This window comes from Platichthys flesus, chromosome 6 (genome assembly GCF_949316205.1).
Source record: "Platichthys flesus chromosome 6, fPlaFle2.1, whole genome shotgun sequence".
NCBI lineage: Eukaryota > Metazoa > Chordata > Actinopteri > Pleuronectiformes > Pleuronectidae > Platichthys > Platichthys flesus.
Genome location: NC_084950.1, coordinates 13748314 through 13762123, shown reverse-complemented (window position 1 = coordinate 13762123; position 13810 = coordinate 13748314).

The following is a 13810-nucleotide window of genomic DNA, read 5'->3' as shown; positions in this document are numbered from 1 at the left end:
AGTCAAAGTATAATAACTGTACTTTAGTACATTTTTCATGTTTCTGTACTTCATTAAATATATTGGCAAGCATTTATACTTTATACTTTTTTGTATATTGTTATGGAGTGATCGATAAGGTGAACTGGTCAGATCTGACTCCGCCTTCTGTAGCAGCAGCATCACTTGTATAGAAGAAACAACTAGAATGGATTCAGAAGAGGCAGAGACTCAAACATAATGATGTAGTAGACAGTTGCATTATGGAACGGGATACATTCAGTAAGTACTTTTACTTTTTATACTGAAAGTATATGTAAAAGAAAAGTACTCACTTCTACCCAAGAAGAAAAGCCAATGTGGTACTTTTGCCTGTACTTGAGTATATTTTGGCTATTTATTTGAACTTTTACTTAGGTAAAAGTACTTCCTCGGCCAGTGGTAGGCACTGCCCTCCCCTTAGATCAGAAACAGATGGATGAATCTACATGTGTACTTGACACTGAAGCCTGAGGAAAACTGGCAATTTGACACTTAGTGCGCATTAATCAACAAACAATGGATTTTTAACAAACTGCAGTGAACGATACAGAGTACAGAAGAGATTGGAGCCCACAAAAACAGGATGTTTATATACTATGATTTCTTCACTGGTGGCAGGTGACAACTAAAGTTAATCCAAGCTGACATGAATGCATCACTGAGGAGGTTGTTGTTGACAGAGGAGGTTTATTGATTGTCTATCCTCAGAAAATACGTTGTACCCTTTGCCCAAATTCATGCTAGAAAATAAATAACGAATTATAACGTTTAATTAAGATTATGTATATAATCAGTTCATTCATTTGTCAACAATAATAATGACCTGACAGCTTTGTGGATTTAAGATAATCTCATCAAGTATTAATATGCCTGTATCTCCGTGCAGTACACAATGTACAGACTACTATGCGGAGGACACAGAGCATGTAATTCCCAACTTTGACCACAAGATGACGCTCTGATCCACTGTATGACCTGGGGATTTGCGCATCACTGTGAGTGTGGGGGGTCGAACACAGAGTGATTGACCTGCCATCATGACAGTCACTGTGGTTGTGAATCCATCAGGTTGTGTCTATATAGGATCCATCCGCAGAGACACCAGCAGAGAAGTGCAAACAGAGGAGGTGCGTCCCTGTAGTAAATACTTCGTTTGGCATCAAGCCTGATCTACCTTGAAGTTGCTTCACTTGATAACTTGTAAATAGCTGGTGTGACTAATTTCTTCTATTAAGCCAGATGGGATGAAGCCAACAACTCGAAGGCAGGATTAGGCCCGAAGCCGACTTCCACGTGTGATTCTCTGGAAGGAGACAGTGTGCATGGGAAAGGGAGGACGTCTCACTGCGTGCGGCTCGCCGAAGCTGTGGAAGAGCTTCTTTGTTCCTGTGAGGTGCTGACAGGCATTTCAATTCATTTCAACTCACAGAGCCAGAGCACTGCAGACACCTGACGGGGAAAAACACCAAACAAAGGGAATTACGTCAGCTTGTTCTCGCACGTGCCTTTTTTCTGTTATCAAGGTGATCTGCAGTGACCTAAGCTAATAAAACAATAATAAGTAGTGTGCAGGTTTTTTTTTTCCGACCTGGTGAACACCCAGTGTTTCTGCTGGTTGCTAGGGAGACGGACTACACCCTCACCTGAGACCTTGGTGCTTCAGGTGTGTTCAGTCCCTCAGTACGGCGGGGGAGGACAAACACACCCGGCTGATAATAACATGCACGCAGTTGGACTGATAGATTACAAAAACGCTGCTTTACATGTGTCGAGGGAGATAATACACACCACAAGGATGTGTAAATGAGTGAGTGTTGACATTTCATCTCTCTTTACAGACCAAACACTGAACATGGACCTGAACTGAAGGGCAGGAAACGTTCTTCGGTGTTTTGTTATGAGCGGGTCGTGTCAGGACATGTTCTCCTATGCACCCTTCGTGTCCATGTCTAGCATCCTGAGTTCCCCACATAATAACCCCTTATTTGACACAACACAAGTAAAAGCTTGATTTGTGCGTCTCAAAGCCAACGGAAGGTGCTTTTAAGAGGTGTGCAACACGGCCCTGAATATTTTTTTAACTGTCATTTCGAGCCAGACAAATTCACTCTTATTATTTTGAAGGAAATGTCAGAATTGTACTCCTGAAAGCTGAATTTATAAGCGTTCAAATCTCGATCACTTCGTGTTATTTTAGAACATATGACAAGATGGAGAATCTCCCGTGTACGTTTGAAGGTCTAGATAAGATGCCAACCAGTAGTAGATGTCGGTGGACGTTAGTGCTAAAGAAGAACTCCCTATCTGTCGATGTCAAAGAAAGTTGAAAAAACGAATCCTGCATCCACACTGAAATTGAATAGGTTCTTACTTGGGTCAAGCCCCTCCTCCACAAAATTGAACGGAAATCACTTTTGTAGTTTTTGCATAATCCTGCTAACAAACAAACAAGAGGAAAACACCCCCCCTGGGCAGAGGTAATACGATGCACTTCAGCAAACTCAGGAATTAGCCTGCTGCAGCTTTACTTCTGGTACTCAGTCACCTGACTACAGTTCAAGTCACTCATGTTTGCCTACAAAGCAACTTCAGGGTTTGCAGCCATCTATTTCAACACTCTGCACTGGGTTCCTCCCAGGACCGCGTCTGGCTTTGCCATCCCTGCAGACCAGGCAATCAGTCCAGACTGTTCTTGTTGTGGTTCCTTGATGGTGGAACAAGCTGCCTATATGTGATCCGTGCAGGGATGTCCCTCTCTGTCTTCATGAACCTCCTACAGACTCGTGTCTTCTGAGAGAACCTCCTCTCCTGACTCCTCTGACACCCAAACATGCCCCAGTAGCACTTAATGTGCACTTTCACTTACTTCTTTACCTGATCTCATGCACTTTGTCCATTTGAACCGACTTAGTGCTTCAATGTTTCCTCCTGCACTGCGTTTTGGTGTCGTCCCTCATTGCCTCTCAGTTCTAAGTTCAAAACGGAGTTAATGTAAAATCTAATGTCACGTCCAGTTGGCTTATTGTGTCTAATGATAGCTAACTTAAGATAGTTATTGTTGTGTAACTGAGATTGTTATTTGTCAGTTTGCTGATTTTACTCTACGTTTTTACATTTGATTTTCCATTAATGTCACTTATTTCCTTTAAATTAATAAAAAACAAAAGCACATCATGCAACTAGTTGTTTTTAAAGCCATGCAACTGCAGATAATTCTTGTCTATAGATTTATGAAATAATGTACAGTACTATTTGTGGCACAAAAACTTAAACTTAAAAGATTGCTATACAAAAATAGAGTATACATGTGTGTAAATGATAAGGAGATTTTTCTAGAAGGTGTAGGAGGAAGAAGCTGCCTATGGGCCACGTCTCAGAGCGGAGGGGTGTGTCCACTCATGTGAGAAAAAGGATGTTTACAATGTCTGGGGCTGGAGAGGGGGCATAATTGGGTTAAGGGTAAAATTGCGAGCGTGTTGAGCCCTAGGTTCTTCCTGAAGGTTGCAGCTTATGAGGATAACACTGATGATAAGACATATGTCGAGAGAAGTGGTCGCTCTGTACTCCACCGTCAGCACAAAATGGGTTTTAGGGAAGTGGATAGGAAGCAGGCGGGGCAATCTGTGTGCACAAGGCTAACAGCTCGTCTGGTGAAACACCCCGGCAGGCTCGTGCAAACCCAGCTCTGCCTGCCTCTGCCCGCTGAGTGGCTCACTGAGCAAACTGTTCCTGGAAACCTGTCCCCTGGGAGAAATGCATTCCATGAATCTCCTTCTTGGAGCGGTTAATCGTCTAGCCTGTTTGTGTATCTCTATTCTGCCTGCTCAGTGGTTGCATGCTGGCATAAGGCATTGACCTGGGAGCCACACAAAGGTTAAGAGGGAAATCCATGTGCTGCAGGGGAGCTTACAAAGTGCCTCTCTCTTGACCCACAGGAAGTTTACCGACCCATGACTCCATTTCACGATATATCAAGACGACCAGAACAGTGGCTCCTTCCTGTGATCAGAGAAGGAGCTTCATAAACCTCTGTGTTTGTGTTTGCAGCGTCTGTGCTGTCAGGGGAAAGCACATAAGCCCTTCACCAGCAGCTCCTTCTCACTGGAGGAGGGGGGGGGTGTCGAGTCCTGTGCTCAGCTGCGTAAACTTCCAGAATCGACTTGTAGTCCAAGATCCAAACAACCAGATGTGGGATTCACACTCAGAAGCCTACTACTTCCCTGACCTTTTAAGGGACCAACATGTGATGGACTGACGGGAAGAAATATTTAAACTGCATCAACACTCTGGAGATGTGAGACGGGAACACACAGCCAGACTGACAGAAAGCACAAAAACTGCCGTTCAGCACTTTTCGCACAGGGAACCGAAGCCACGCGACAGTGTCACCGCCTGCGTCAGACGTCCACAGTCACCAAACCCAGTGTAATAGATGCAAATGAATGTCAGAAATGGATGTAAACAAGCCAAATCAATAGTCACTGCTGTGCTTTTTTGATTACCTCTACAGCCCGAGTACTGCTGTGAGCCAGATTACTGGGAATTACAAGTCAAAAACGGTCAATATTTTTTTTTAGAGCTTCATCTGAGCCACAGGCTGTTGTCAATGCCATGCCAGCTCTGTATAATTCACAGAGATGCGTCTATGACTGGGGCATTCAGAAAAACACAGTGTGTGGGATGGTAAGCCATGAGCTTGGACTGCTCCAGCCTCAAGTGACTCAAACATTAACACCGACGTATGTAAATACTATTCACTGGACTTAACTTCTTAAATGAGAGATAGAAAACTGGGGGGTGTTGTCAAACCTTCGACCGGTAGTGCAGGTCTGCAGCTGTGACGTGAAACAGAAACACCCGTTCGTTAAAGGAAACAGCATTGTTTGTATATCTGAGCTTTAAACAAAGAGCCAGTGAGGTTCTCATCTCCTCATTGATTGGGCACAGTGTCTTACTGGGCGACCATAAAGGCCCAAGTCAGAGCAAGTCGAGCATGTGTCTAATCCTGCTGATCATAGCACCATTGTCATTATCTATGGGCTCTTGCCTGTGACTGTAATTAGAACTGCCTGTGGATGATCTGAAACACAGATGGTGCTGGCAGACTATGCAAACAGCAGTAGGGTAATTGGTTGGGGCTGCAGACAAATCTTTAAAGACCTCAGCTGACCGAGACTAAGGCTAGGTTCATCTACGTTCTTTGGGGGACGTTTTAAAACCAAAAAGTTATTTGTCCACATTAGCGTTTTTGGCTCATTATCTGTTTTAATCCCCATCCATGCAAACAGCCCCTCCAGAAAATTTGAGGAAGATGTGTGGAGTTCAGTAAATGTCTGAAAGCAGCTTTCCTGTCATGAGAAACCTCTTCAGCCATGTGACAGCTGTAAAATGTGAATGATGGGTCTGAAATGAAACTCAAATGCAATTAATCAAACGCTGCCGCTGACGATTGAATCACACCAAGTCATGTCCTCGTGTTCATTAACCTTATCAACCGCGCCACACTCACACATTATTCATGCACCTGCTGTGAATCCAGATGTTCTTCAAAGCTCGAGGGGTTTGGGGGTCTTGAAGTTATGCTGAGGTCTTAATGCGAGCACCAGCCTGCTCTCATCTGGAGACGCATTCGCAGGTACGTGTCTCTAAAAGTCTCTAAATCAAATCATTGCCCTTAAAGTCAAACTGTTTTCTCACACCCACACAGGAAGTGGGGTTTGACTGAGACACAGCTGCTGTGACACAGAACCTCCCCTGCAGCAAAAACATGTAAGGTACATGTTTTAGTTGCTTTCATGATTCTACACGAATCTCCCGGTTGTTGTTTTTTATTCTCTATCAAAATCCAGCAACTGCCTGATCAGGACAGAATCGCTTCTTCACATGTATACGCTCACGTTGATTCTCAACAGCAGCAGATGATCAAAAAAATACGACTCAAGGGTGATTTAAATTCAACTTTATCTTCATCAGCAGATTGTGTTTTTATTTGCTCCCGAACCTGCAAATTCACATTCCACGCCATCATCCATCAAAAAGTCCGGTGGCTTCTTAAACTCATGCAAAGCTTAGACGTTTTAATGGAAGCCGAAGAAACCGATAAAGCTCCGCAAAAGTGGATTCTCCTGCAAAATGTCCCACTTCAAACATCTGCATCATTTGAGTCTTTTTACAGGATGTTTCATTTGGCGTCTGGAAACATGCATCTTTCCAGCGGTGAATGCCTCGACTCATGCGCTTGTTGATGCAGGTGTGGGGCCGCTGTGCAGTCGCAGTATCAAAGGGATGAAATTAAAAGACATCATGCTCGACACAAGAACCACATCTCATGACAAGACTGGCGGAGGCACAGGCCCAGTCTGTTCATTTACAGCCATTATGTAAAGATTTGCACTGTGGCGCTGTACACATGCACGTTCCCTGTGTGCATTGGGGCTGCCTGAGTTATTTCCCTGTTGCTGACCTACATACACACATTGCCATGTCAGCCCTCAAAATTTCAGCCCGCCTCCAGAGATCCTCCAGACAGGAGACATCCAGAGAACATAGCAACAGACCCCCCCCCCCACCCCCCTCTACCACCACCACTACTAACCCACCCCCTCCTATGCAGCTATGCAGGCCAGGACATGGGGGAAGGGACTGAGTTAACATATGGCTTATTGTGCATTGTGGGGCTGTGGCTTTCAGCTCATCAACAACACTGGCTCTCCCTCCTCCTGTCACAAAACTGTGTTGGACTCTCGGGCTGGAAAATCACTATGCAGAGTTGTGTTTCTGAAAGAGTGACTCATTGTGTGTTTATACACGGACACAAAGTGACACTAAAAACTCCCTGGACGCGCACTGGCTAAACGTATTGTCCCCTCTCACCTCCTTAATAACAACGTGTGTGTGACACTTAACAAGTGGTCTAATCACACTGGCTGTGCATGCCGGACGCAGACAGCTGCTGGAGAATGATGACTACCTGTTTTATAAGCATGTTTGCTTTGGAGCAGAATGTGTCGCTGGCACAGTTTGTGGCTCTGTTGCGTGTCTTGCAAAATGGTCCGCCACAGTTTGGTGACGCAAGGAGAGCTATTAATATCACAGGAACGGGATGTTCTCGCCCCGTCATTGGGGTCACTCGAGGATAAACAACGTGCGTCCCCTGTAGATGGTGTTGTTACGGCGAGGAGCGGGAGCTGGGAACTTGGAGAAGGCGAGACGCTGCCGCAGCCGCTCCCCCTTCTCATCTCGAGGCCTCCAGCGCGCACCGGAGCGCATCCACGCGGTCCGCCTGGTTCAGGCACCGAGCAGCAGGCAGCGTGTGCACCACAGTCTGCGTGGAGCCTCGCCCACTTGTGAACCCGGTGACTTTTAGAGCGCACTCGGGTCGAAGCGGTGAAAAACAACCATGTGATGCAAGAGCACCTCTGTGGAAAGTGTATGTTTTGAAATGAAGCTTCGCTGATTTCTCCCTTTTTGAACTCTAGCTGCGCCACACAAAGTTGAAGGCGGTGGTTCGTGCGCCCTGCTCGCTCCAAACGGACCCATAACCGTGCGTAAAAGAAAGTGGAAGACATGTAAGGAATTTGAATCAACACGTGGGCAAAGGGGGAATTAGGTCACTTCATAAAAAGTAATGGACGCTCTTTACGTCATCTATCTATCTATCTATCTATCTATCTATCTATCTATCTATACAGGAAATCTTTTTTCACTTTATTAAGTAGTGCTGAATAGATATTATCTGGTTTTTCCCAGGAAAATTCTTGGATCGTGATGGAAAAAAAATCAGGCATGTTAGCAACTGAGTTCTATGAGTGGGTGAGATTTAAGGCGGCGGTTGGTCATTGGTGGAGGTGTTTGTTCACAGAGGGCCATTCTACTAAAAAGAAAGTCACCAGCAGTTAAATCATTGATAAAAAGGATCACCCGTTGGAGCCGTAATGTCTAAGATCATGTTGTGTATGTCTTCAGTTGTGGTGCTCAGTGCCGTCACAGGCCATGTTCATTCCTCTTGGATGACATGCCATATAAGTGCCTCTGTTGAATGGCGCTAGAAGAGATACCCTCATCCCCACAGCATCAGCACAGTGGCTAATGCAGCGCCTGCGGACTCACCACCGAGCTGAATGGTGTGTTTCTGAAATGCTTCCCCTCACCAGTGCCTGCGAGGCTCATCCCTCCCCCCACCGCCACTGCACTGATCAATGCATTCTGAATAGGGCCACTACTGACCAGCAAATGGGAGCAAAAACAAAACTGTGTCCGCTTCACTTTGCTCTTTTGAGCTGTATTGTGTGCAGCAGACAAAGCCACCACGCTGTGATGTAAAGGGACAAAGATGGCAGTACATACTCATGGCTCAGCGTTAGCCCGGGGTCAAGCAATGACGTGGAGTTTGAACTCAACGGCACATACATGGCAGTCATCGCTTTCACGTCATAGGATAGAGTGGATTGTCTTGAGGAGGCTCTTCCTCTCTCATATTTGACAACGGACGATTCAAAATGTTCTACCGATGAGTGTGGGCCGCACTCTGTCCTTTGTGGTGCCGTGCTGGGGAAGCAGCACCAAGGCGGGGGAGGCATGCAGGATTAACATACTGGTGAAAAAGGCTGCCTCTGTTGTGCGGCTGAACGTGGACGGCCTAGAGGCACAGGCAGAGGGAGGATGACGACCAAGCTGAACTCCTTCTTCAACAACAAACACCTCCCACCCTTCTGTGAACTGATGCAGCCACCCCCCTTCCCAGTGTGCACCCTCTTCCTGCAAGGTGCCTCACAGAGCACCTTTGAGTTCTCTTTTGTGCTACGCTTCCTCATCTGTCTTCCGGTCTCAACTTACTAGTTGTTGTTGAGGAGTGACACACCTGCGGGACAGCAGCGAGGCGGCCCTGCACTGCTTTTGTGTGTTAATCTGCATGTTAACTACCTGTGCAGGTAATTTCTACCTCCACCCATAAAACAATTTCCCTATGTGCACAAGCAGCTTTTAAAGGCGTGCAAGTTGTTTGCACAAGGCTTTTACGTGACATATAAACTGCACACACGATTTTCTGACCTCGTTAATGTGAACACTTTATAACACAATAAAGCTGCTGAAGGAAAGATTCAACTACCACAAGGAATAGTTCAATGAATTTGGAAAGAGTTTTACCTGGTTACTCACTCACAAGAGTTAGGCTACATCGATACATTTTCGTTTTCATTTGTAGACCAGTTTTCAAACTAAGACAACCTCTGTGCACACAGGTGTTTTGGCTGCTTATCAAATTGAATCTAATCTAATCTAATGTGACCAGTCACGTACACCAGGCATGCACGTGTCGGGGTAAACAGGAAGACAATCATGTGTCGGTGTAAACAGGAATTGTTGGAGATTGCTCAAATAAAAGCTTGTCTCCTATGCATGTGAGCAGTTGTATCATTGTAAAATTCTGAATTTAACAGCACAACAGCTGTTAGCAAAGACAACAGGGTCAGCAACTTGTAATTGATTATCCATGTTGCGTTCTACACTGGTAGCAGTGGCTAATGCGGGATATTTTATTTCGAAACGGGGTCATGTGACATGAGCCTGACGAATCACTGAGGGCTACTTCATGACAGAAAAAATCCAATCAGAAAGGAGTTTTCAAACTCAAACATGGCCGGCAGCATTTCCAGACTTAGCAGTTTTAGCGGCTCTAAAACTTTTGGAGTAGTGTGGACAGCTGGTGAATCTGTAGCAGTGTTGACGCGTTTTCAAATGAAAAGACAACAGTATGATTGTAGCCTTAGATGACAAGTACAAAGCCAATATCCTGTTTGCCTGCTAAATCTGCTTAGGGCCTGCATGAGGACAATTAGCTTAGCATCAAGACTTGAAGCAGGGGGGAACAGCTAGCCTGTCTCTGTCTGAAGGTCACGGCAACCTCTTAACATCATTACAACATTATTTTGTGTGTTTAAAGCATGTAAACATGACAATTTGTGGATTCACAGAGAGTTATGTGCCAGACCACGTCTTGGATATATGACTCCTGTTATAGTTGACTGAGACAGGCTGTTTCCGTTCACATCATCATGCTAAAATAAATCAACTGGTTGCTACCTGTAGCCATGTATAGGCCTATATATCATAAATATATATATATATATATATGTATATATATATATATTTCATTAAGATCATGGAAAGAAGGTCCAGAATGTTTTTTATTTTAGAACTTTAGAATAAGTTGACTGACAAACAGCACTTTTGTAATAATTCTTTCTTAATAAAACACGAGAATGTTTTCTGCCCAGCATGGAGAGGAAGAACAGACGTGTGGGCCTGTTTGGTGCCAGCTCGTTATTTGGCTTTCACTTTGGTCCTGAATTCTCAGAAGTATTTGTTCAGTCTCCTGTTTGCTCTATTCGGGTCTAATGGAAATGTAAGGACAGTAGACGCTGGATGATAAGGACCCAATAAAATAACCAGTATATCCTGCTCCACAGCAGCCAGGCCGCACTTTGTCCCAATTACACATAGTTTGGACTTGCAGCACCTGACTTGATTCATTTTGCCTCACGTGATCACTGCGTTCATAAATATGCTACATGCAATCTGCAATTGTTTTCCCCTCTTCAGTCGATCAAAACCTTGAAACTGCAGGTCATGTGGTTTGTTGTTACAGTGACCTACAGAGGGAGTGTGTCAGACTCACACTGTTGACTTATATGATCATGTTTACCCTCAACACCTATTTAACGTCCTGTGCGTGACTAATCCTCTTTTCTTTTATACGGGTAAAATAGCCACCTGTTTGTCAGTATTAGTCATGAGGCCCGACTGCTCGAGTGTCACTAAGGATGACTGGGCTTTGTAGAGCAACACAAAGAAGGGGCAGCATTGTGGGACCGACGCTCTAGCACCTCATGTTCTGTGTCTGTTCTTACAGCTCAAATTACGTCATACGCTGTTTTTTTTATCAGAGAGTTGTGGTATCTGATTTTTACTTGTCGAGTCGGTAACAGATAAGGCACGTGACATTTCCAGAAAGACTGTGCTTTCTTCAGTTCTGATAAGAGCTGGCTGTTTTTCAATTTAAGGGAAGTCGGATTGCCAAAGCAACTTAAGCTGAGAATTAAAGGAAATCCAGTGGAAACTTTTTAGTTAATGAATTATTACATTACAAGACAGGCTCTGTTTTGATGGAAAAACATAATAACCTACTTTTTGTTCACCCCAAAAAATTGAATGACCAAATACCTGCAAAGCTCCATCCAGCTTAGATTTGTGTTGTCCGTTGTTAGCTGTTAGCCGTACAACAGCGATAATAAGCATTGTAACATACACTCTATATAGAGATGTACGACATGACAGCTTCCCAACGGTGAGGCCAAATAATCTTGATCTTTTTTCCTCGAAGATGATTTCAGTAATTTATAGTTAGCCCTTATCACGTCGCTTCAGGTCCCGATTTTTCTGGTAAGATTGGTTTTATTTTTTTTGATGCTCTAACAACGCAATGCTTGACAGCTCAGACTGACTAGGTCGAAAATGATTACACCAAGATCACTACTGCACAAACTCTGGCTGTAAATAAAGTCAAAAACGCAAGATGGCCGTCTGTGGGCTACTTTATCGTCCTATAGGAAGTGGGGACGCATCGTCTTATTTTTTATGTAAACAAATAAAAATACTAAATAAACTAAAAACCTCCAAACATCAGCATGTTAGCGTTGTCAGCATGTTAGCATGCTGATGTAACAGTGGAATGACTCAGATAAGCCAGAGATCTTTGGCCTCTGCTGAACATCAACACCTGCTGCAGGATAAACTCTCAATCCAAGTGTTGTGTTTCATATTATTTTTATTGTTCTTTTTTGTCCTTTTTCCTCCTTGCCTTCAGAGCCTTGACACCACAAACTCGACCAGATTGCTATTAGTGGTCAGACTGTCCTGTGCTCGAAAACACATCTCTCCCATTACAAACAGAAGCGAGTAGGCCAATCAGATTGCGAGAACTCCATGTCAGTGCCAGACAGTGTGCTGTTTAGAGGCTGGTGAATCAGCACTGGGAATTTGGGGAATTTAAAACTGGTCTCTGGAATCATCAGATCGCAGTATAGCTACAGAGAGAGAGAGAGACTTTTGCATGTTACCTTTGGAGATGCAGCCGCTCTCTTCGGGCCTTCTTGTGCCTGACACCCTGTGGGAATTGATAAACACTCGCAGTTTCTACACAGCTCTGGGAAATAACCCTGTGAAAGAGGAACTACACCCTCTTGACGTGCTCAAGCTAGAATAGGCTGCCGGAGCACCACGTGAAATACAAGAACGCCGCGTCTTTTTTGTGGTGAAAGAATATGTAAAATAATACAGCCAGATGGCCCTCTGAAAGCCACATCGCCTTGCTCTCTCCGAACACTGGGAACTTTCTAGTGTGGGCTTTTGTGCACGGTGCTGAAAGTGTGCATTCATTCTCACAGGAGAGCATCAGCTGCTGCAGGGAAGCAGGTCTAATCCTGTTTCACTGCAGTGTGCGTTTTTTTTACTTATTCTTAATAAACGTGTTTCAAGCAACCCCTTTTGTTAAGTGGTGGATAAATAAGAGATGAAAAGTGGAGCACAGGGTGATCATTGAGAACATCATGCACAAAGCAGAGTTTGGTCTCGTTCTTCATCTGCGAAGGTTGATTCCTGAAAATATATTTGAGATATAACCAGTGGGGTTCACTCGGGTGCATGAGGTTATCAGGGATGTTCAAGTGTGTCCTGGTTGCTAATCAATGGCATCAGCTGTTTTTTTTTTGCTAACAGGACTTTGTAACTGGGGACATGTCATTTTAGAGTACTGCGTTCGAAAACCTAACGTTGGATAAACTGATGAAAAATTGACTTGTGATTTTAACTCCAGGTTTCTGGGAGATACGTTTCTGACAGACTCGCTGTAACACTAACACTGTGAAATAAATGGACGTCTAGTAATGGCAGAACCCTCATATCGCACAGCTCTGTATCTTGACTATTTCCTCCCCACAATGGTGTCACTTGTCTCTTGCCTGAGGATAAATTGAAGAAGACATTGCCTGTGGTAGCTGGCTGCCTTTCAGTTGGCAGAGACCACAGAGCTGCTCAGTGGAAGGTTCTGAGGTAAATTGCTGGTTCTGTTGAGAGTCAGCCGCCATCTTTAAAAAAAAAAAAAAAAAAGAAAAAATGAACAAGCTGTTGTTGTTAAATTTAGCGAAATATTACACTGGAAAATGGATCATAATCGTGACATGCAGCAGCTCCTGAAAAACAAATGTACACACAATCCCTGAAGAAGAAGAAGAAGAAGGTTTAATTAACATTTTAAACAGGTATTTGAAAAACTGTTACAGTTTTCTCCGGTAATGTTGACACCACTGTCTCTCCTTTGACTGAGGCATAATTAAGAGCTTATGAGAGGGTGTGAAACAGAATGATCAGCCCTGTGGAATCTCAACAGGTTACACAAATAATATGGCCATTGGAAGCAGTTGAGCCCACTGCCGGATCACGGTCTCATTGGCCAGGGACCCCGAGGAGAAGATGATGCAGTAACATTCATAGAATCAGGTGGAACTTCTTGTTGATGATGATCTGCGGCAGCCGGTCTTTTTTGCATACCAGACAAACTCACTCGCCTCAATGTTCCTCTGTGACTTGTGTGTGCTTTTCTTTATTGTTTCCTCATTTATGATTGCTCATTTTTTAATGTGACACGGAGGGGAAGTCAGTGGCATACTGGTGTCAGAGATTCACTCGAAAGAAGAAATTGCTGCTGTTTACCATCAAAGCACATTTCCTG